Genomic DNA, 26,244 nt, shown 5'->3' on the forward strand with positions numbered 1-26,244 from the left:
TATTAATATTAATTATTATTAATATTTATATTTTTTATTAAAAAAGACTTTTTTGGCTAAATACTATTACTATTTGTACTGTTTGTACAAATAAATAGTACTACGAAACTAAGACAGGACTGTACATCAACCCGCTGAAAGTTCTGTTCCCACACATTGTCTAAAATTCAAACTAAAATCTGGGTATTACAGTTCTTTAATATTGAGAACACAATAGTGGAAGCTTTATGTTAACATAATTCTCTTTACGTTCTTAATAATAGAGCACACGGATAATAACGCTTGAAACATTTCTGTAAGAACATCTGGAATAGAAATAATTATTTTTTTAATTGCTGTAACTCCATAATCCTAGCACTTGAAGGTTAAAACTTTGACGTAGTTAAAAAATATATAAGCATATCTTCAAAAATTATATAAGAATTTCAAAATATGTACGAATAAAACAAAGTTCAATGTAGGAAACGTGCATACAAAATTTTTATCAATCTGCAATGGTTTCAGCTATTTCTGAAGGGAGTTAATAATATCTATCAGGATTGCATAAAAATGGTGAATTAAAAACTGAAATCATTACATTTTATTTGTTATTTTAATTTATACTTTTTATCAAGGTAGAATATTACAGAACCACTGCGTTCTGAAGTTCGGCATAGAGGGGTTTGTTCTACAAATACGATAGCTAAAAATATTTCACAATAACTATTTAATACCATTGTATTGCAGTATTATTACTTTACAAAAATACTCGTTACTTATCAGTCAGTATTACAAAAAAAAAAAATTATTTATTATAAAAAATTACTACCTGGAAAGGATGTCCACATACTTTACTTCAGGAAAATTGATACGATGAAAAAATCAATAGGTTTTCAGAATTAGAAGAAATATGAATCGGTTTAAATATCCAATAAATATAAAAATGAAATTTTAAAAGTTTTTTCGATTGAAAAACAAAAATACGATTAAAACACTTAAAGAAATCTCTTAAACAGCCTAAACTCAAGCTCTATATTTGCTGTCTTAGGACTCGAAGAGCAAATGATTGGTCAAATGATCGGACAGAAATTTTCTATTATTGATTGATCAACGTTAAATCAACTCGGTGATAGATACATAAGAAATGTATGTATCGTTCTAGATGGCAGTGAATATCTGCGAACGATTTCTTGTAACCATGGAAAGAATTAAATAAGAGAGATGGAATTTTGATGGCTTAAAATATTGTAACCAATAACATTAAAATGTAATAGAAAAATTACATTCAAAAAGAAAATGATTAATTTACAAAACAGAAAGAGGAAAACCCATAGCGGAAGATAAAATAAAAAGTAACATTTGCAATAGCCAACAAGAGACACGAAATTGTCATGTGAAGGGAAGAAAATTAATATCAAAGCAATATACAAAAGAAGCGTAAACAAAATTGACCCAATATAAATTAAACATTTTTTTAGTGATTTTTTTTGTACATTATATTATGTCCTTAAATTTAATGCTTTCTTAAATTACTACCAATACTATTTTTAACTTTCGATTTCTTCTTTATAATTAGTGAACTTCGTTCTCTACTTCTCATCACAACTGTCAATAACTTTATTTTTTAAACAAATGATTGATTGTTTTTCAAATCATTTTCAGCTGGAAGGGTATTAAATTTACGCACTCGGTAGCAGGGATATCTCGAAACACGGCTAGCTTGTTTATTGAGTAAGGCTTTAACTCGGTTGTCTACTCTAGACTACCTCTACCCCTATTATTCCTGATTGTTTTTGAGAGAGTTTTTCCAGCGAAAGAAATAATTTTAATATCAATATAAAGTTCAAAAGTTAAGTCTACCTATTGCAAAGGAAATTTCATTATTTAATAATGAATCTAGTAAAATATTTTAATTTGAAAAAAGAATTAAATAAACTTAATATTTCTTTATTCCATGGGATTCTAGTTGCATCAGTATAAAAAAAAAAATAAGTCTAAACCTCAACAAATAAGCACAGCGTTTCTTAACTGAAAAGGATATTCTTTAGATTCCCATTCTTCTACTTGGCTCATCAAAAACATTTGCCCCATTTCAACGTATAAGTATCTTTTTATAACTTGCCTACCTAATTTATAAGAAGTAATCTCACAAGCAGAGGGGAAAGAAGTGAGCGCGATGAGAAGGGAAAAGAAAGGCAGTAGAAAGGCGAACAGCTTCCAGATCTGTTGAGAGCCATGATCCTCTAATACTTCTCAATAAAATCTACGCAAATAACATAAAACTAATTATACGAGCGAAGACTGCACCGTTAAAACTCAATATACATTCTCAGAAGATAACTAATAAATAATTTATCCGATTACCGAAAAAGTTTAACGAGAATAATATGGCCTAGCATCCACTAATACGTGTCTGGATGGAAATTTAAAATTTCTTCTCCTGCTGAGAATTTCTAATGGGTCGTAAACTGAACAAAAAAATCGATTGCAAGTAAATAACTGTATATAATCTTTCTTTTTCCTGTTTAGCCTCCAGTAACTACCGTTTAGATAATACTTCAGAGAATGAATGAGGATGCTCTGTATGAGTGTGAATGAAGTGTAGTCTTGTACATTCTCAGTTCGACCATACCTGAGATGTGTGGTTAATTGAAACCCAACCACTAAAGAACACCGGTATCCACGATCTAGTATTCAAGTCCGTGTAAAAATAGCTGGATTTACTAGGACTTGAACGCTGGAACTCTCGACTTCGAAATCAGCTGATTTGGGAAGATGCGTTCACCACTAGTCCAACCCGGTGGGTAAATAACTGTATAACAGATTCGCATACTTCTAAAACAAATACTGACAAAATACTATTAGGTAGATTTAATGACAAACTTCCTATTGTAATGGGTATCATAATGCGACTTCCGGAAAATTTCGACATATCTTCGCGTTTCACATCCCCCAGACCCCAAAACCACCGTCAGTTTAAAATTTTATATATATATATGTATGTATCAAAAATGAAATATATATATATTTCACTTTTTGTGGACATGATAACTGCCGTAATTTTGCGCCAATCACTTTCAAATCGATACATAAAACATAACGACCCAAAATCTCGGTTGAGTTCGATTAATGGGCAAAAACCATGGGGTGAAAAGGGAGGGCTTTTTCGAAAAATACAAAATATTGTTATAACTTTCTTATTAAGTAAAATATCGAATTCATTTAAAGTTTCATTTAAAGTTTTTGGATAAGGGCCTAAAAATGATCTAAGTAAAGTTTTTGGATATCACCAACCATTGGCTCAGAGGGTGGAAAAATGGAGTTTCGAAGACAAAAAAACAAATACCTGCCTTAACAGGCACAGTATGGAATCGGTTTAAAGTGGTCGTTAGTTCCGTAAACATTACCTAAAACTTTTCTGTGAAATAACTTTTGATATGACCAACCCTTACAGCAAGGGATAACCAAAATATTGCTGGAATTGTAAGAAGATGGGATTTGTCGTATGCTAAGCATGTGAAACTTTTTTTTTCACATGCAGCCATTGTCGTATTGAGTAAATTTAAAGTTTTTCTTAACTTTAAGGGAGAAATCTTTTTTATCCCCTACTTAGCACCGGTGAAATCTATTTCCGCCTTCCGGCGTGCCGAAAGGGATTTTTATATTAATCAATACGATTCAGTTTAAACTTCATTTAAAGAATTTATATACGATACATTTAATATTACCATTATTGAAACAAAGTGTTTTTTTCTTTATTTTTTACAACCACTATTCACCATTTTTACAACAGAATACTAAACGTAAACGATTGAACATATAAACAACCCAAAACGTAACCAACAAAAAAAAAAAATTATTAATAACTTGTGGATAATTAAACACCGCAGTGAACGTACAAAATCTACTTTTTTCTTCTTTTTTTTAATAAAAGAGTAAAAGTGGACATAATTAATGTTCTTGTTAATAACATAATAATTTCATAGATAATTGATTTGTTGCTAGCCACTTACAACTCCTAAACATAATTATGTATCACTTATTACATCAGAATATAAGTGTAAGTAAATTATAATGAAGTTCTCATAATTTCTATTATTACAATATGATAAGAGTATATACAATTATCGTTACTATTATAAATTATCGTTAAGATAATGTAATTACTATAAATAAATTAAATGCGCTTAAATTTCTTAAAGTCAAATTGAGTTACAACTCGTACTTTTTAAAATACAGCGTAGGTTATAATTTGTTAGTGTTTAATTAGACTAAATTTAATAATCAACCGGTACTAAGCGAAATTTGAAAACATAAGAAATCATTGAAAATAAGAAAGTACTTTAAAAGACCTTTTATCAAATAATTTTTACGTTGGTCGTTTGTTCTATTTTTAATTAAAATAATAAACCGCAATGATTATTTGTGTTCAAACAAAATGGAGTAAATGTATAAGATCATTAAAATAGACATGAAACTAAGACAGATGATAAAATGATCAAACCGAGTTTAAAGTCAACAAAAAAGTATAGAAACGATATAAAGAAATAAATAACCTTTAATACATAATTTCAAATGCAACTTTCACTTTTAAAAAGAAATGCAAGTACTGTTAAAGGTGCGGCGCCACTACATCCGGAAGTGACTGTAAGCCACTACTTCTGGGCTGGACTTCATATTAACTAGTAACTATTACTTAGTTTATTAAAGACTTAAAAGAGAAAAGTACGTATCCCGGCAACGAAATCCTTGGAAGCACAAGGTTCCTTTTTATTTATGAAAAAGCTGTATTTTTTGTCGTTAAAATCATCTATAAATTTTTTAATATTATCTTATACATAGAATGATAAAATGCAGTCGACCAGTAGGAATTAAATGATCTTCATTAAATATTGTCGTCATTAATTTTTTTTATTATAAATAAATTATTCTTTGATACCATCATCCGATTATCTATCTTGAGCCTGTATCATCTCCATTTTTTTTTTAAATCCAGCTAATCATTTGAGGCGAGTTCCTTAGAGTATCTACATCCTTCTACATCAGCTACATTATTTTTTCTATCATCTCTTCTTTCCAACTTTATGTGGACCTTTTAACATTATTCTAATCATCCCTTTTCTTCATATGATCCGACTTGATCGATTCAATTTTTTGTTTAAATTAAATTTCTAATCTCGTTAATTCTCCACACAGCTTAATTTTTCACTCCGTCATTCCATTTTATCTCATTTCCTTTGCGGTTTCATCTCATCCCACCGTTTCTTTTTATAATTTTTTAACGTGATTGTTTCTTATCTATCCAGAAGTTATTTACTATTTTTATCTATACCGCTGCAAACATAACTTCACAAGACGCTTTTAAAGTCTGATGCACATCTTATTGCGTAAGATATAAAATGTAACCCTCTAATAAGTAGTTCCTTTCCATTGCAATTCCGGTTTTTATTCCATTTTCAGTTTTGTAAATCCTCTGTTAACACCGTACCTAGGTACCTGTACTGATGTACTTGTCCAATTTTTCCTTATTCTGTGCAGGAATTCATAGCCTTATTGTATCTTCATTACTTTTGTTTTTTATTCTTCAATTTCAAATTATATTATGTTTTATATCTTCCAATTTTGAAATCATCTATTTATTTTAGCTTAATAACACAAAACCATCAAATCATATGCAAAAATTATGTATTTATTTCCTCATTCTCTATTGATTCCGTTATCTTTTCATCAAAATCTTTTAATATATATTTTCATAACCTATTGTAAGAAAACATAAAATACAGTTAACAATGGTGGATAGAACGCACCCTTGCCGTACAACTCATCCTAGGTTAAACCATTTAGTTTGTGGTTTTCTGATTCATTATTTCATAGCTGTTTTCCAATTCAGGTCCTTTAATTAATCTTCTATTCTTTGATTAGTAGGCTTTCCTTTCTTTTTCCTGTTTAGCCTCCGGTAACTACCTTTCAGATAATACTTCAGGGGATGATATGTATGAGTGTAAATGAAGTGTAGTCTTGTACAGTCTCAGTCGACCATTCCCGAGATGTGTGGTTAAGTGAAACCCAACCACCAAAGAACACCGGTATCCACGATCTAGTATTCAAATCCGTGTAAAAATAACTGGGTTTACTAGGACTTGAACGCTGGAACTCTTGGATTCCAAAGCAGCTGATTTAGATAGACGCGTTCACCACTAGACCAACCCGGTGGGTTGATTAGTAGGCTAGGCCGCAGTTAACCCACTGTGTATATGGTCCACAGTATATCAATTAAACTCTAAAAATCAACTTTTTTTTTTCAGTTAATTATTCAGAAGAAAAGAAGTCTTTTGAAGAAATTAATCTTTAAAAATCAGACTTTCCATAGAAGAAATTCTAAGATTTTCCCATAAATGTACAAAAAAAACTTTTTTTAAATGTGCCAATCGATAAAATGAATAAACAAATAACAACATACTTATCAACACATTTATCAATTATTTTACAGAAATGTAAGAACAGCCAGCCCCAATAAGCAATCAGGGTAACCGTTTACCTCTCCACTTCGCCGTTCCTACGCTTTTCCGTTGCAGATGATAAAAATAAAACAAAATCTTTAATTTTTTTTATACAATTTCTTGCGAAATTTCATAAAAAATAAAATTACTGGTTTATACATTATTTTCGGGAGAATAAAATAGAATATCAGGGTTTAAATTTGTTATAATATCTCTTGGATGTACGGTGTTGATTTAAGACTAGAATCAAAAAAGCAAAAAGGGAAATTTTAGTTGCGCACATGGCCATAGATTGATTCTCTATGTTTCCGCTTGATATCGCTATTAGCCAAGATGGCGGCTCGTCAACAAAAAGCCTTCTATGTTTTGAGTTTGCTAAATGTGAATCTGTAATTACAGTTCAACGTTCATTCAACAGAAAGTTTAATTGTAATTCTCCAATCCTTTTTTCCGTCCTATGGCAATAACATTCGTTGATGGCATAATCAGTTTGTACGTTTGAATGACTGCGCAAACGAAAGAGTACAGGAGGAGCCATTGTACGTCTTGAGGATCTTAGTTGAACGTGTTAGGGAGTCTTTTCTGCGTGGTCCAAAAGATTTGTTATGAAGACCAGCCGTGAACTAGCAATGCCAGTGTGGAATGTTTTAAGAAGATGCTAACATGTGCGTCGATACCTTTTACAGGTTTGAAGTCTACCGACTTCGCAATCGAAATATTGCAGCTTGACGATGACGGTTTTCGTGATCGTATATATGATTTAACTTTTCCACTACATTCCACCTTAGCAGAAAAGTTAGCACACATAATGCCCATATCTGGGGTTCAGAAAATCCCCGCGAACTCTTACAATGCGACTTACCAAAATTAAACGGTTTCTGTGCAATGTACCGACGGAAAGTTTACGGTCGGTTCTTTATCGATGAAGCTAGCGTAATAGCAATTACTTACTACTTACTACCAATAATCACTATTGTGGATATTGGATTGGACTAACCATTAGCATATATTTAAGCCAGTCGTTTACCAGAACGACTGGCATAAATATACACAAAGTTCATCAAGCAGATTGGTGTGTATGTAATTTCTAAGTAATGACCACTCTTTCATTCAAGTACGAAATTTTTAGTTCCTTTTTACGTAAATCACTAACAATAAACAAATACATATGCAAACAGCTCATTAATTTCCGACATCTAGCAAAAAAGTAAAAGTACAATAAAATAGTCTAAATAATATACAAATAAAAGCGTACAAAAGAAAAAAACTTTATCTCTCCGCACCATTAGCAGCTGTAAAGAGTATGGGATAGATGGTACTCACTACAAATAGAACTTAGGATCGATCGTGTACAAACAACGTTCGCTTTAATCCGAAATGATTAGTTTTGGACAGGCAGACAGATTGAACGAACTAACTGTGCATTTGTATTTGGCCTAAACTGATCGTCGGATAACTATGTAGTACATCTTTGAAACAAAAATTACATTGCACGATTTACAAAGGCGATTTTAATATACCTTTGAGTTGTTAGCGCAATCATATGTACTGATGAGTTTTTCTTTCAAAAATGTGTATTTTATATAATACATAGTACGTGTGTAAACTTAAGATGTAAAAATTCACACATTCCAGAGAGTTTTAGCTCAATCTCGATATTACTCTCTTCGTCGGATCTGTATTCTTTTTCTTACTTTTAACGATGTATTTTTCTCGGGTTTTGGGTACAGAATTTTTCGCAAGATCAGCATTTTATGTACCTCTGACATATTTTACACGTAAACAAAAATAGAATCATTTAAATAGAATTTATTTGAAAAAAACAAATTCTTTAAAGAAAAAAAAATTAAAAAACAGTTTAAAATTCAAGATTTTGAAGGTAATATTAAAATGAAGCGTTTATAAACTGTGTAACTACAACAAAACGACAAAATTTTAATAGCAATTGAAAAAGTATTATTATTTTTGTTTTTCAATTTCATAAGAGATATTAATTTTATAGTAGTTTTAATCGGTTTACACATTTTAATACAGTAATTATCACTTCGCCTGTATAGAAATTATCTACATAAAACAACTTGGCGGAATATTGCAATGCGTCATCGGCAACCGGCATTGTAACTGATAAAATTGTTTTTATTCTATACGATAAGGTACAAAAAGTCGGTCGAATAAATATGATTCTTTACAATATCAAACTACAAAAGGCTCGTTAAGAAAAACCTAAAGAAAGAAAACAAATAGTTTGCGTCACGGGATGTTTGGCGGGGTCTTACATACGAAACGAGGCAGAAATTGGTTTTGTCGTCAAGGTCTTATGACCAGGTTGATTAGCTTTTACTGTTCCAACAGGATAGTTATAGTCACAGTTACATACTGTAGTAATGCAGCAGTTAAGTAAGGTGAGGTGATCGTTGACCGGTGACCAACTTAATGCACCGTTAAAATAACCGAGTACAAAACTGGTGAACTGCAATACTTTAAACAACGTAAATTACGTAACAAATTACAAAAAAATTAATCCATTGTTATTTTTCCTAAATTTTGTAACAGTAGAAACAAAATTATTAGTTTTAATGGGCAAGAGAAACAGATTATTTTCACAAGTCTAAAAATAAAATCCTTTAACACAACATATTCCAATACGTTAAAATCCGATCCGATTCGTTAAGATCCAATCGGTTTTATATACGTCTTCAATCCGATCCGTACAAATATATATATATATATATATATATATATATATATATATATATATATATATATATGAATAATTTTTTTTTACAAGTCTTCTTCACGTAACTTAAATAACAATTTTTTAAAATAAAAAATTACATGTCTAAATACGAGGGATATCTCTGAAGTAAAGACCGCTGGGAAATTTCTCTCCCTAAGTTTGGCGAACCTGTATCGTTCATGGCCACGCTACAATGTACACACTGCATTGTTGTTTGTAAGTTGTCGCGTCGTAGTATCTTTGATTTTGTGTAAGTTATTACGTAAGTTTTTTAAACCATCAAAACGTTAAGCCGGCTGAAATTCATAGGCAGTTGGTTGCTGTGTACGGTGATAATGTAATGAATGAAAGACATCCGAAAATGGTGTGAAAGGTTTAGAAATAGCAGAATTAATGTGCATGATGATGAACGTTCGGGGAGGCCCTCGATAATCACCGAGGACAGTTCGATGATATCAGAAAAGATCGTCGCTCAACGATTTCCGACCTGGCCCTTCTTTTTCCTGATGTTTCAAGAGCTGTTATCATCGCGCTGTTCATGCCCATTTAGCTTTCAGAAAGGTTCGTGGACTTTGGGTGCCGCACTTCTTAACGGAACGTCACAAAAAAATCCGAATGGGATCTGCTTTGGAATTTCTGATGCGGTACACAGAAAAAGGTGATGAGTTCCTTAATTCAATTGTTACGGACGATGAAACATGGATTTCGTATTACACGCCAGAGAGAAAACGGCAGTCAAGTGAATGACGTCATCATCAATCACCAACCAGACCGAGAAAAGTCAAGCCACAGCCATTTGGACGCAAACTGATGGCCACAGTCTTTTGGGATCGGTTGGCATACTGCTGATCGATTTAATGCCACGTGGAACGACTATAAATGCAGAAGCCTAATGCAAACCTCTATGTAAGTTAAGGGACGCCATTAAAATCGGCAACGTGGGCGGCTGACCGACGGCGTCGTCCTGCTGCACGATAATGCACGTCCACGTGTTGCGGGTCCGACACGTGATTTACTGAGAACATCTGGATGGGAAATTTACCATCAATCACCCTGTAGTCCGGACTTAGCTCCTTTTGATTACCATTTGTAATCAAACTGAAAGAATTTTTCAGCGGTAAGCAATTCGCGAGTAACTATGAACTTTAAAATGCTGTTAATCAGTGGCTAAATGGACTGGCGGTAGAAGAATACGACGAGGGTATATTGAAGCTGGTGTATCGTAAGATAAATGTCTTAATTCATGTGGTGATTATATAGAGAAGTAGAAGGTATGCAGTATAAGAGAAATAAAAAATATTTTCAGAATACATTTTTTTACAATGACACGGCCTTTACTTTATTAGAGATAACCTCTCGTAAATTATTTCAAGATATTTTTCATTTTTTGTTATAATCACTACTTCGCATCGAATTATTATAGCAAAATGATGTAAAACCAGATGACAATTTTGCATTCAATGTATTTCTCGCAAAAATTAAAAAAGATTATTCGAGAGATTGAAGAATAAAAAAAATAATAATACATATTCTTGCATTTCAGAAAGATTAGTTGACATCATACGCTCTTACCTCATTACGGCTCTTCATGTCATTTCTCAAAATCGTTTTCATCAATACTTGAGGTTCTCTCTTTTACGCTTCTAGTAATAAGTTTTTATCATACAGGACGTATTTTTGCGTGCCTATCCAAATTTTAAATAAAAATGAAATTAAAAGATGTAACATAAAATAAAACAAACTTAAAAATACTAATCCATTATTTAATTTAGATTACGACTTTTTGAAGTCGGTGCCGAATTAAACTCTAAAAACAATTGGCAAATCTTATTTTGATAAAATTTAAAACTCGAAATTTAACGAATTAAAATAAAATTTATAATTTAGGAAAAAGGTTATTTTTATACTTTCACACAATCTGGAAAAAAAATCATTCAATTTACTGTTTTTAAGCTCATTTTCAATTACTAAATAGTTTACAAGAAAAATATTATTTACTAACTGAATACTAAAAAAAAATACAATCTTTATTCTACCCTTTGAGGTAAAGTATATAATTTCGTTAAGAAAAACACATTTCAAAGCAGAATTTATTAGAAATGTGTTCTTAACTAATCATTAATAAAAGTTATTATTTTATGAAACTTCCCGAATGATTCAGGTGTATTAACATTTTTGTATCTATTATTATTTTCCAACCAGAAAAATACAAACTATTTCAAGTAGAAAAAAGCAACATTAAGAAAATTTAAATTCCTTTATAACAATTAGTACAACTTATACACAATTAGTAAGACTATACCACTCGTGCTAACACCAATTCGTACTTGTCATAGCTATGTTTTGTATTGTCATATATAAAAAGAATTTTAATTGTTACCTAAATACTTAGCTACTAGGATTCAAAAAATAATAATTAAAAAAAATTAAGAAACTGTAAAATAAATAGAAAGATCGAACGAAATCTTTATCATATCGGTAACTGTCGATCCTTTTTACTAGAGAATAACTAGGAATCACTACTATAGAATTACAAATAATTAAAATATCAACCAATTTTATTAGGCGAATGAGAACAATATAAACATAGATAAACATAAAATGCTAACAGATTTAGAATCACTACTAATTATTTAAATATTCAAGTAATGTAATCTTAAATAATCGACCGAATTAATAAATTAATGTTGAAACGAAAAAAAAATATATAAATCTTTATCTTATTATAATTATTATATTTTAGTTTTTTACTGAAGCTTATATATCATAATAAGTATAGAAATAGGATTATTAACCCAATATTGCTTTCATATTCGTAATAGAATTTTGTCTTCCAATATCCAGAGCCAGTTCATCAAGCGAAAATTTCACGCCGGCTTTATTAACTTTATACCCAAACCGATACAGCTACAATCTTTTAAAAGATAATAAAGACAAGCAGCTTATAAGGTAAAAAAAAATATAGTTTTAACAAATGAAGAAAAAAATTCACAAATAAATAAGCTGATTTATCAAAAACTCTATAGCTCCTACCATCATATACATCGAATTCAAAAATGTTTACTATCGGCTATTTTTCAGAAAGAGGGGATATATTTCTTTTAAATTTTTTCTTATAACAAACTTACATTAAGTTTACATAGTACTCTCATTCAGCAAGTTTTACAAATTTGGGTATGCTGTTGTAAGTGAAATGGGTGCGAAGAAGGGTTCGAAAGGTAGACTGAGAGATAAGAAAGTAAACAAATTCATTGTGTACCGTGTATGTAAGAATTCTTACGTACATGGTAGGACTAGACAAGACACGCACTTCTTCTCAGATTCATGCCATTAAACTATTTTAACATACTAATAATCAGAAACTGTTAAATGTGCAGAAATATAAACAAATAGTAGAATAAATCTATACACAAAATTAAAAAAGTTAAATAAACTAAATTATAAAAGTTTAATAAGTTAATAATTTAAAATAACTTTTTAATTTAAAATGTTAAATTAAAGTTAAATTATTATAAATTAAATAAGTTTAAGAAGTTAAATAAAAAATTAAATAAAACTGGTAAATTTCATTTCCAACGCCTCTTCCCGTCCTGAGGTCGTCCATTTTCCGATCCGTAGCAGGAGTGTAAGGAGAATAGAATACTGCAATAAGTAAATGATTTTTACTTTCGGAGGTGAAAAACTCCCTCCGAAAAAAAAATACTGCCTCTATAATTAATTTAATAACAAAACGAAAATAAAAAATTATCATACATTTTTCTGAAAATGACAATCTTAAAAAAAATTCTGAAATCTTTTATCAGTTACATATATTTTATTAGTTTATGAGAGAAAATAATTAGCCATTAGAAAAAAACTGTTTTATTAGGAAAAACATAATTTTCGGAATACTCTGTAATTTTTCAACTCAGAAGGTTAACATAATTTTGTTTTAGGGTAATACCTTAATTACGTTAAAGAAAACAACACATGCCATTTAAAAAAAAAAATGGTTGTTAAGTATTTTATAGCGTGAAACATTTTGGAATGAATTTTGTATATTTGTTGAATGTAAGCGTTAGTCAGTAACCAGAAAATGTTGGGTCTTTAGACTTAACTATATACACTGAAACGAATGATGGAAAAAATTGAATCATTTTTTTTTTAATGAATAAATCACTGAAATTTATCGACTTCTCTCTCGACTTCCAAATCAGCTGATTTGGGAAGACGCGTTAACCGCTAGACCAACCCGGTGGGTTTGCTTTACGATACTGTTGCAATACAATCGCACTCAGTTAATAAAATAAATTGTTAATATCTTGTTTTACATAAATTAAGTACTAAGTGTTAGTCGTACTTAATTTGGTGCGGGGACTTAACTACGATGAATAATATTTAAAATGAATAGATTGCTAGTCGACAAAGCGAGGTGCATATTAGGCGAGTTTACGAACAACTGCTATGTACAGTCACGTTCCAGTAGTACTGCGATTTGCAGTGGTAGTGCGGTGAGATTAGATTGCTGTTTTAAATTTTATTGTCTATGTGTAAGGACGCAGACGCATATAATGAGTGTTACATAAAATTATATTATTTATTAGGCTTTATTTGTATTAATGAAAGTTAATTGATGTCATTTTTATTTTTGTATAAATAATGAAATATTATTTTTTTCCCTCTTATTTTGTAACAAGAAAAATTTGCTTTCTTAGTCAATGTACTTTAAAACACTAGCACGATTAAATAATATCGTACTAAAAAAAAGTGTATAAAAGTAAATAAAGTATAATTTTTTTACATCAATTGTTCTGGTTTAAGTAATGATATTATGACAAACAGAGACGCGTGAGTCATAGAATTATGGGTTAGAAGTTCAAAATAGGCGTGTAGTTATAAGTAAGACGTAATCTGTAGACGTGTTGTTACTAATAAAAACAAATATTCTCTTCTTTTCATTGGAAATTGCAACAGTTGTTACTTAAAAGTAGTCGTGTTAAAATTTCAACGCGTAAAATCTCTTCGCATCAAGTGCATCGTAATCAAGAATGACTCCAAAAAAATTAAAATTAACTGCGACCCAGATCTAACAAAAAAAGAACTTCTAGAAATTGTCAAACTACGCCGTCCGGAACCACAATATGAATTAGACGAAATATTAAATAACAAAGGAATTACAGTGCTTAGATTGCCACCTTACCACAACGATTTTAACCCGATTGAATTTATTTAGAATCTATTTTAAAAAAATTCGAGACCGCAATATATCCAAAATGTCATTAACAGAACTCAGAGCCGTTACGTTAGATGAAATTTCATTAATTACTGTAGAAGACTCTGGAAAAGATCAGTGTCGAAAGTTCAGGAGATAATGGATTCTTAAACAGATGCGTTAATGGAAGATGCCATTGAAAGCATAATTATAAATATACGGATGGACGACGATGAGACATCAGGTAGTGGAGACGATTTGGAAATTAATTCCAGTAGAAGTTCCAGTTGATGTTTATACAAACTTAGATAAAATACCGTGTAGACCCACCGGGTTGGTCTAGTGGTGAACGTGTCTTCCCAAATCAGCTGATTTGAAAGTCGAGAGTTCTAGTGTTCAAGTCTTAGTAATGTCAGTTATTTTTACACGTATTTGAATACTAGATCATAGATACCGATGTTCTTTGGTGGTTGGGTTTCAATTAACCATACATCTCAGGAATGGTCGAACTGAGACTGTACAAGACTACACTTCATTTATACTCGTATATATCATCCTCTGAAGATTTATCTGATCGGTAATTACCGGAGGCTAAACAGGAAAAAAAAGAAAGACAAAATGCTGTGGGGATCAGGAAGCAATTTCTACCAGTACTTTAAAATTCCATTTTTTTTTGTACAAAAATTCGAACAATTATAGGAATACAGATCTACATATGCCTTATTAATTTGATAAGGTTTCCTGATTAGTAGAAAGAACAAACAGGAAAGACAAATTGATAACTGAATATTTAGATAAGAAAGGCCAACCACAAATCCCACGCTTTGTCATTCAGGAGACCGCATATTCCTCGAACCTAAAATCCTACACCAAATTCAGCCGCTTATTGTGAGCCAATAATTGATGTTAATAATAATGGAAACAATGTATTTTAAGTGCAAAAGTAAGAAATAGTATTTTAACAAATGAAGACTTTTGATGACTAAAATCATATTCCCTACAAGTAACGAGTATAATAGTTAATTGTAAAATAAAAACTTTACATAACTATTAGCTAAAGTCATGTCATTTCTAAACCAAGCAGAAATATTAAATTAAAAAAGTACTAGTCTACATATACAGTTTAATATTATGTATGAACACGAATATAGAATGCATGTTCGTGAGAACGCACAGCTATTTATAATTTGCAGATGCTTATCAATTACTGATAAATTAGAAGTATGTTATATTGTATAACGAGAAGTACACTTAAACACAGTATCTAAATTAAAAACAAAAATTCGACAGGATTATACATCAATTAGTGCGGATAGGAAACACATCGTTTTATTTTCTGTTTTTCTACAGTAATGTAAAACAATAAGAATAAAATCATTTAACTTGCAATCAGTTTAATATATTTTCTATTAAACATTCAAATATCTTTCAAGAATACATTTATAAACCGGACAAAATAACACTACTTTTATGCAGATAAAATGGGGAAAATTGATGGAAAAAATTATTCAGGGCTGTATTACGGTAAAACAATCAGGACTAAAGATTTTACGTTTCTGCATTTTTTTGTTCATACGACCACAAAAAAGAATAAATATTTCGTGTCACACCTCAGTTTAATAAATGGTGAATAAAAAATGTTTTAGATAAATTTACTATCTTAGGACGACAGGTTCAATAATTGAGCCCGTATACGTGTTACCGATCTAAAAGAATAAAACACGAGATCAATACACATATACAGAAGCAAAATATCAAAGCAGCTTTAAGTAGTAATTCCTTTTTCAGTTACAAGGTTTGTTAATTACAGTAGTAGTGTTTAAAAGAGCTTTCCCGACAACAAACCTTTTATAGTCATAATTATTTCAAATGCAGCATTATATTAAAAATAAAAAAGTAATTCTCATTTTGTCATTTTTAAAAACAATGTTATTAATATTTATTATATTACTAAAAGCTAACCTACTATTTGTACGACTTTATGCCAGCTGTAAGGTCATTTCAAGAAAAATATTGAGAGATTTTTTCCCATCGGCTTTTTTATGACAAAGTAAAAAATTATGATCTTATAGTTGTTATAATGCCATGACTTTTACATAGATTTCTAAAACGAAAGGTATTCCTTCTTTGACAAAGTTTGAAACAGCAATAAGAATAACTATGTTTGTGTATTTTAATTATCCTAAATAATTCATTCTGAAAATTGTAAGAGTACACAGTAATGTGAAACTAAACTAATAATGTTTAGTTATTATTAGTTATTATAGCACAACTATTTAAAATAGTAAATAAAATTTAAAAAAAGATTCTTGCGCAGAAGACCAATTTTTCTTAATTAATTTTATATAATTTTTTTTTATTTAATGTTAAAATATATTTTCCGTTTATAAGAAAATTAAATTATTATAACCATAAAATATTAAATAATTAAAAATAACGAGTAGAGTTCGAAAATAATGAGTACTGAAAGATTTCTGTCGAATTTCAGCTATCCTGGTGAAATGAGGTCATACTGAAATTTTTAGGATGTTAATTAAGAAGCAAAATTAGTGATTTCTTATGATCTTTGACCACAAAAAATAGAATAAAGGAAGTCCTAGAACCGTATCTCCACTAATTTTTGAAAAATCTGGCGTGAAAAACCAATAAATTGAAGTAAAAAACTCTGTTTTTAATGTTTGACGTAATAATTTATTTTAGGTCATACGGACATAAAACGGAGTCAGTCACCGTATCATATCACTCTACAATATTTAGCACCCTTAGCAAGCAGTGTGTAAACCTACACCATCAGACACAAAATAAAGAATAAGGTGGTCGGTCAGAAAAGGAGATTCTTCTAATGGTCTACCATCGAAAGAACCACAATATGAGAAATATCCCCAACCAGTGTTCAAGACTATCCACCCGAATCCCAAAATCCCATTGGAGAACGAAATATATTTCTTTCATAGAAGAGTGTATTACTGAACAGCGATTCTGCGTTGACAAATTCAAATTTATATTCAAAAATTGTTTTCTTTCAAGAAGTAATCAACTAAATGAGAAGAGATTCTGGACTCCTAAAAGAACAATATCGTTCATCCTGGAATTGTGTGAAATATGTAACTTCCTTTTTCCTGTTTAGCCTCCGGTAATTACCGTTCAGATAATACTGTGATGAATGAACTAATACTAGAGGATGAATGAGGATGATATGTATGAGTGTAGTCTTGCACAGTCTCAGTTCGACCATTCCTGAGATGTGTGGTTAATTGAAACCCAACAACCAAAGAATACCGGTATCCACGATCTAGTATTCAAATCAATGAAAAAAATAACTGACTTTACTAGGACTTGAACGCTAAACCTCTCGACTTCCAAATAAGCTGATTAGGGAAGATGCGTTCACCACAAAACCAACCTGGTGAGTCGTGAAATATGTAACTATCGAAATGAACTATAACCGTTCAGTCTGATCCCTAATGGCGGAAGAAGTAACTACAGTGAATGCATATTACTTTTCTCAGTTAATGACAAAATAAAAATACAACCACTAACTTACAATCTACAAGACATAAAGCTTGTAAAGCATTAATAGCTTGTAGTTTGACCGTAAGTCACAATTTCGTAGCTGAAATCAGACAGTTAAATGTGATAGTTCAATTTTCCGTACCTCTACAGAGTAGATTTATTTGTGAAGGAGTTAGGTTAATTCCTTGAATGTCCCGTAATAAAATACATGATTAATAATATTGAATACTTATTGTTCATAAAAGAGTCATTTAACTATAAAAGAAAGGAAAGTGAATACATAATAAGTGAAATGTAAATTCTAGAAATATCTAAGTGAATTGATTAAATATCAGTAGTCTTCTCAAAATTATCACTTAAAATTCTAGAGATCTAGTGTAAGAAATACTTTTACTTACGACGTTTGCCTTGTTTACACATAAAGATATGCTATATATGGTAAAGTTTCCTGGGTAATAGAAAATCACTTTATAAGGAGATAAAAAACATTATTACAATTTATTATAAAAAGTGTAATAACAAATTGAATGTGGGCATACATTCAACTAAAAAAGATTTTAATCCTTAAAAATAAAATCTTTCTTCTAAAAAAGTAAAAAAACGGGTAGAAAATTAGGCGCGTATTTTATGACAAACTAACGTTTATATTTTGCCTACAGAAAAAATGCTAACGATAAATAACCGGTGTAAATGAAATGTAAAGCAACTTGACCGACCAGATGGTTATTATTGTAGGTATACATACACACATGCATTGTGGCACGTAATGAAATTTATATATATATTATACATAATGTAGATAGACATATAGGTCAATGATCACTCTGCAACCTTGGCTGAATAAGGAGAACAGAGGCCATCTGGATGTGGTTACTTATTAACTAATTTAGAAACGCAGACTCGTTCCTGATGCTTACATATGGAGCTAATATGCAGCGGATGTGTTTATTGCACCAATTTTTATCAGTCAAAGTAAAAAACGAAACAAACAAAAATGCATGTATTTATTTAGTAACGAAAATTATTATTTTCGATTATTTAAACGACGAAATCATCGTAATAGTTATTGAAATTAATTATTTATGATTTAAATAAAAACCTGACTATATTTAGGTTTATTATATATTTATTTTTACCTTTAAGTCACCAGACATTCAACTAGTTAGGTGGAATTCCGCACTTCTTTCTATTGTGTTAATTTTTTAACTCAACATAACAAACCTCAATTTTATACAACGCACTCAACCAGGTTATTTTATAAATTCCAATATTTGTCTTCCTCTACATTTTTTAGCCTGTATCATCATACATCTGTTTTCCCTTACATCTGTTTCTACATTCTAATCTTTGTCTTATTTTGCCATTAAAAAAGTATTCTTAATATGTTTAAAGGAAAGAAAGATGTCTTAATAAATGGCCTACCAACCTAGTAAACCTGCAGTGTTGTTTTAGTTTTGTGCTTTGAATTTATCCTGATTAAAATAATCCTCTCATACAATTTGTAACAACAAACTTCTTTTTCTATTTTCTTATTCATGGTAATTATTTATTAGTGCTTCTTTACAATATTTTTTTTTTCTATTAGTTATCTGATAATTTCCTGATCAAAAGCTTTTTCATCTTTCCATGTTACTCACTAATTATTTTTATATCTAGCTTTAACTTATCCACCTTTTGCACTGAATTATCGAGCCTACCGCTCTTATTTAAGCTTCAAACTTATTCACGCTTCAACTCGAACAATTTCTTCGGTTTTATACTTTCTGAAGACCACGTCTTGAGTAGACCCCACCTACTGATCCGTTCGAGAGGATATTTTAGCTTAAGAATATTTTTGCAAGAGGACGTCCTCAAAACTGATAATCTAGAGGAAAAAAGATAAAGCATTTCTTCGGAAACTAACGCTTATTCTTTTATGGCGATCCACAGTAACGCCTAAAATATGTTAATTTCAGTTCTGACATTCAGGTCGTACCAATTACTTGGCACCCTCAATATCTACTGAAAGGACTGGATGCTCTTTCAGGAATTATTCCTTTATCTATTCTTTCCAAACATTTAAACTTCTTCGTGGGGATGTCAGTTTAGATATAGGCGACCAATACTCGACTGTGGTACAGCGTTCTTTTCGACTTGCGGAAAATTTTAGATTTACAAATCCCCTCTGTAACTAATAATCTACCAGACGTCAGACAAACCCGCAGCCCATTCGCAACTAGTAATTGTGACTTCCGATCTACAACAGGATATTTAGTTTAAAGTTATATCGAGAGCGTTATTGAAAGTATAAGACCGTTCGAAAAAAGAGATTTTTAATGTGAAATATCTTTATAAGATTCACTAAGTATTATACTATTAAGCATTTAAAAAAATAAAAACTATAAACATTAGTGTATTCTTTACGTAAATCTCCTTTAAATATTTTTAATAATGATCCACGAGCTTAAAAATCATCTTTGTCATTAATTTATTAACCCTTGACATATTCTTTCAAACAATATTTTCTAAAACTACCCAGAAAAATGAATTTCAAATCAGAAATGTAATTCAATGATGTTTTTTATTATATCATCAAAGTACCTTTTCTTCTTAAAGTCACTGATATGATCGATGGTTAAACGGATTGCTCTCATCGTAAAGTATTTTTGGTTACAATTCCGAAACTTTTTCGAATATTTATTTCATTCATCGCAATAACACTGAATAAAGGAGTCATTTGTTTATGAATTTCAATCGAAAACATGTTCTAAAAATTCAAAAAAATAATAAATCAACTCGAATTTCAGATCGGCAGCAAATTCTATATTTTAAACGTTTGCAGTACAAATCTAACTGACCATGGAGGGGCGGTTAGTAGAAGATTGTTTAAGCCGGTGCTCACATTTTCGATAGATCTTAACCCAAATGTGCAGGAGAAATTATTGCACGGTCGTTTCTGTCAAGATAGTTCTCTTATTAAAGTTTTGCAACACATCGTGAAACTAAAATATCAGTGTCGTTTTAGACTTTTTTAGAAGATTGATTAAATTTAATGTTTCATAACTTACGTACCACGTTATCAGAATTTGATAGGGAGAGATTGAATTTGAATAAATAAAATCTCGGATTACACAGGAATTCGTTTTGATAGGGACTAACAAAAAAAATTACTAAATTAAATTAATTTAGTTACAAAATTTATTATTATAATTAACAAAATAACTACCAGAACGAAAACCATAATATGACAATGTCTATTTCTCGACATAGTCAGTTACGAAATACAACCTATTATTATATAGTTCTGAAGTTTATAATTATTGTTATCTGTTACTTTTACATTACTATTATTATTATTCTTATTTATCTATAACTACACTGTAACAAAATAATATTTACTTAATTTAATAAACATTTTTCTACTGTTTTGAAAAGAAATCGGAAACTATGTTAAATTTGTTCCTCAATAAGATTTTAACATTTGCTTCTAGGTTGACACACCTCAAAACTATTTTCAGTCAAAACAAAAAAAAAAAAAAAATTAAAAAGTAATCATGAAAAAAAGAATATTTTAATCCTGTACATCAACATTTACATGATTAATACAACGTAATTTTATGTAAGTGAAAAAAATAAAAATAAAATTGTTTTAAGTTATACATGGTTGCACAGGAATTCTGGCATACACAAAAAACAAATTAATCATTAGATTGTTATTTTTTAGATTAAAAGTAACCACATTTTTCAATATTTAGGATGTTTCTCCGAGACAAAAAACTAAGAGGTCATATTCTTATTTTGCGGAAAATAATGAGCTTACGGTGTTCTCTACGGTAACAGTAAATACGGATTTACGGTGAAGGAAAAATTAATAGAACTTCATTAATAACTACACGACCACTCAAAATATCATTGTTTAAAACGGCATGAGAACTTTTCGTGACATTTTAACAATCAAATAAAATTATAATCTGCAAATTTATATTTATATTCCATTTAACACTAAGATTTTTAGAAGTAATTTATAATTTATAAAAGCCACAATTAATTAGCAGCAGCGCTTTGAGATGACTTTAGATCTTGACTTTTTGTTTGTATCTTTCATCTGTAAGAATAAAAAATAAGTTTATTAAGAAAATAAATTCATTATAGATGTATCATTCAATAGGTAAGAATGTAAATTTTTTTACGTAGTCTACTAATACAACCTTTCTGATTCATGAGTTACCTCAGTTATTCAAAATAAACTTACAATGTAGACCAAGAATAAATTAATTTAAAAAAAGAAAGAATTAAAGAAAACCACAGAGTTCGTTAGAACTTCGTTGGTAAGAGGCGATGAAGTCAACGAATTACGTTTACAGTTTTAAACATGACCTAACCTAACAGTGAAATGAAAATGGGAAAAAGAATAAATAAGCGTGAAAACATTATATTTCAGTTCAATTAGATTAGTAATAAAGAATACTTTCAAAAAATACCTCGAATTTTGTTAGACAACGTTTTTACACTTGATGAACCGCGGGACTCGAATATGTCGTTTTATTATTTTTTTAATGTACCTTTACGAAGCGCACCGCTAGATAGCAGTACTTGATAGACTGGGAAGCGTAAAAAACTTGATAATATACTTGAAATAAAATTTAAAAGAAAATATACTACAGCTTGTTTTAATAGTAAATGTTATGTAAATGAAAGTACTGAAGGTGAAACAATTTTTTTTAATTCCCATCACTTCTTTAAAAAAAAATAAAAATATTAGTTTACAAGAAATTATACTAGTTTTATTAAAAAAGGAATAAATAAAACAGAAATAAATTCGACTAGTAAAATCGAATTTATCGATAAAAATCGAGGGTTACACTTACAAAGTAATAAGCGAAATATTACATCATGGATTTTCGATTCGTAAAGGTCATAATACTAGTTTTATTAAAAAAGGAAAAATATGATATGAAGTGAATGATATGACTATCAACACAAAAAATTGGCCGTGAAATTCAATTTGTTGCTTTTAAGGCAATAAATTTTAATAATAAATCCATAAGATAACAACCAGTAATTCATAAAAAAAATAAAAGAGTAAATAAAATAAAAGAGTTTAGAGAATTCTAAACCGTACGGTAAGAAGAGGCTCACAGATATCATTTCTTCCGCTCAAAAAACAAAAATTTCTGTAATATAAATAAAACTGTTTTTAACAAAATGATACTGATATAAAAAAAAGATAAGACATTACATTTCTATTATCAAAATTTGTTATTAATTTAGAATTTTCTTTAAAAAAACACATGTTAAATATATATAACAGACAATAGAGATATAGATATTAAACAATGTTTAAGCGTTCCACATAATAAGCAAAAAAAAGAAAAATTTGTTACAAAACTCTTACCGGCTCGATTTCATTAATTAAACAACGAATAATCAAGAATTATATTATTTCTGTAAATGTGATATGTATTACATATAAATTAAATCAGACCGGTAAGAGTTTTGCAACAAATTTTTTATTTTTGCTTATTATATGGAACGCTTAAACGTTGCTTATCTATTATTGTATATCTGATTGTTTGTTACATATATTTAACATGTATTTTTTAAAGAAAATTCTAAATCAATAACAAATTTTGATAATAGAAATGTAGTGTCTTACCTTTTTTGATATAAGTATCGTTTTGTTAAAAACAGTTTTATTTATATTTCAGAAATTTTTGTTTTTTGAGCGGAAGAAATGATATCTGCAAAACTCTTACCGTACGGTTTATAATTTCACTGTAATTTTTTTGGATTACTTTTACAAATAAAATCCAATTTAAAAAATTAATGGCAAATCTATGCAATGAATACAATAAGTAAGGAGGGTAAAAACATACGAAACAATCAGGACATACAACTAGCAGCGCGTAAAAGTTGCAAGGTTGCATTTCTCCTTGAACAACAGAGCAACAACGTCTGGGCGAAGTGCGCGGTGAGACATTCAAGCTTTGCAACATTGCGTTCTCTGTCCTACACAACATACACACGTTAATGCAAAGTGAAAGAGAAAATTTATTTTAACACATATTTTTATACCTTTAAAATATGATTGTCTACCTTTCTCTGTACAGTTATATGATTATGGTTCTGCATTGTAATACAGGCTAGCAGAAGTGGAGGGGATGAGTGCATCTTTGTTGCGACCGCTTTCGGTTAAATCATAACGCACGGGTTATACAAAGTAAAGGTCAAAGCGATCAACGATCTGCAGAACACATTAATTCGTTATCGATGGAACAGAGTTAAAAAACGTTTGCATTTTAGCATTTTGTGATTAACTTCATCTGTGAACTAGGAAAAAAAATTATATGTATTAATCAAAACGAATCATGGGATTAAATAGGAATCGATAAAAAGGGTTTTGTATACATATATATAAAAATTAAAAAAAAAGTAAATATATATATATATATATATATATATAAAACCAACCACTGCAAGCATTCATAATCCTTAATCTTTTGTAATATAAATGATTAAAAGGATTTAATACACAAGTATGTGATGCGGTGTAGGTTTAAACTTCCACGTGTCAGCACGTCATCAGTCCCTCTGCGGCACCTCCGGATGTTTGCTCCAGACACAACCGCTACTAGCGCCAGCCAGCCCCAGCTGGAGGAATGTCAGCAGCGTCTGTATATTTTCTTTGGAACAGCTAAACATTTTTAACTGTTACCGTTTTATCATTATTATTAAATCACTTGATTTATACAGTCCTCATTAATTTACCTCTAGTCGGAAAAATGAACATATATGATTTTTGAAATAAAATAACTATAATCATAAGAGATATTAAAAAAACATAATGTTAACATCCGCTGATCAAAACAATACTAATTTCATTTACGGGAATGGAAGGGTGTAAAATGTGTTTGACTAATTAAATTTGTTAAATTAATAATACAAGAAAAAGAAACCTAAAATTTAAGAGAAACAATAGAAACCAAAATGAAACGTATATAAAAATATTTTTTAAGCCGATAACCAAAACAAGAATCTGATTGGTATCGATGATTATGATTTTTTTTATCATCAAGCATTTAACCGATTCGACGCTTTTTTTAAGATCTCTTTTTTCTGCGCTAATTTTTTAACCTCAACAAATATCCTATGTCCAATATCTTCTGTTGTTTGTTTTTAAATATTCCAAACTTTGCCATCCTTTACAATTTTTATGCTTTATTAATTTTACAACTTACACTTTTACTTTACAATATACACCTTTACACAATTTTATGCTCTACACACTTTTTATAAAACTATCTAAACTTGCATGTTTTAATTCATTACTCGCCAACAGTTTATCTTTTTATACGATTCTTTCATAAATTTCTGTTCTTTCCTTCTCATCTTACGATCGATGAATACTGAATATTATTAAATAGCGCGCTTATTACAACAGTAGCTATATGTATAAAAAAACATTCCAAACTAAAGAAAGATATTACTAGTGCTTCCTGGGGGGTCTCTCCCATTTCCCATTAAAATAATAAGTAACCAAATGTTTTGCGTCAAACTTTCGAAAGTCGTTTTTTTTTTTTTACTAATCAACAAATACAAAAGGTCCTGAATTCATCTAGAATTGAAAGAACGAATATCTTTAATGTAAGAATCATTCATAGAAGGTAAAAAGGACCCTTTGAAAATAGTGGCCCAACTCTTCTAGAGATTTCATAATTTTCTCTCAATATATTGTTTCAGGCTCAACTACATCGGTAAAAATTGTCGCAAAAAATTAAAGATAATTAATTTCCCAGCCATTAAAATCGTAAAATGGATGAAAAATATAACAGGTACAGAGTGCAAAAACTATTCTTGGAACTGTATCGTAGCAGTTTGGTTCTAACAACTTTTGCTGATTCATTAAACAGTTCCAAAATTATTCGAACATAAGATTAATTTCTGAACAAACCCAAATGTTCATACAAAAACAATTACCAACAGTTTACGCTTTGTTTTTAAAAACATTCGCACGGATAAGTGATAGTAATGAATTTAATATACATTATCCCCATCAGTGGAGGTGAGTCTGGCTGAGGAGTTTATATAGTTCAGTTAGATACCTCCATTCATAATTGGTATGAATGTTACATAATGGAATTAAGTACAAACAATGGTATTTTTTAAGCAAGCCCGAACCCGATTTCAGGAGAAGGAAAATCAGTTTGCTTACATGGGTAAAGGTATTCCAATCGCCTGAGCGATTGTGGGTGGAATGGAACACCATTACCTGGAAGGGCATAGGCCCCTCCAGGTAGATTATTCATCTCAATTTATGTTCTGCTCTGGGAAGATCATCTCATTCC

The 26,244-nt window shown here is 30.1% G+C and overlaps 1 protein-coding gene across 8 annotated transcripts in view; it reads right to left on the reverse strand.

The window, feature by feature from the left end:
* Positions 1–26,244, reverse strand: part of LOC142319586 (uncharacterized) — a 917,667-nt gene that overhangs the window by 183,227 nt on the left and 708,196 nt on the right. Inside the window, exon 9 of one of the 8 annotated variants that reach the window (XR_012755216.1) lies at positions 10,789–10,901. The exons of the other annotated variants lie outside the window; for them this stretch is intronic. The gene's annotated coding sequence lies outside the window, so the exon portion shown is untranslated. The remainder of the gene's footprint in view (positions 1–10,788; positions 10,902–26,244) is intronic. 8 annotated transcript variants of the gene reach the window in all.

Source organism: Lycorma delicatula, chromosome 2, assembly GCF_047948215.1.
Source record: "Lycorma delicatula isolate Av1 chromosome 2, ASM4794821v1, whole genome shotgun sequence".
Lineage (NCBI taxonomy): Eukaryota > Metazoa > Arthropoda > Insecta > Hemiptera > Fulgoridae > Lycorma > Lycorma delicatula.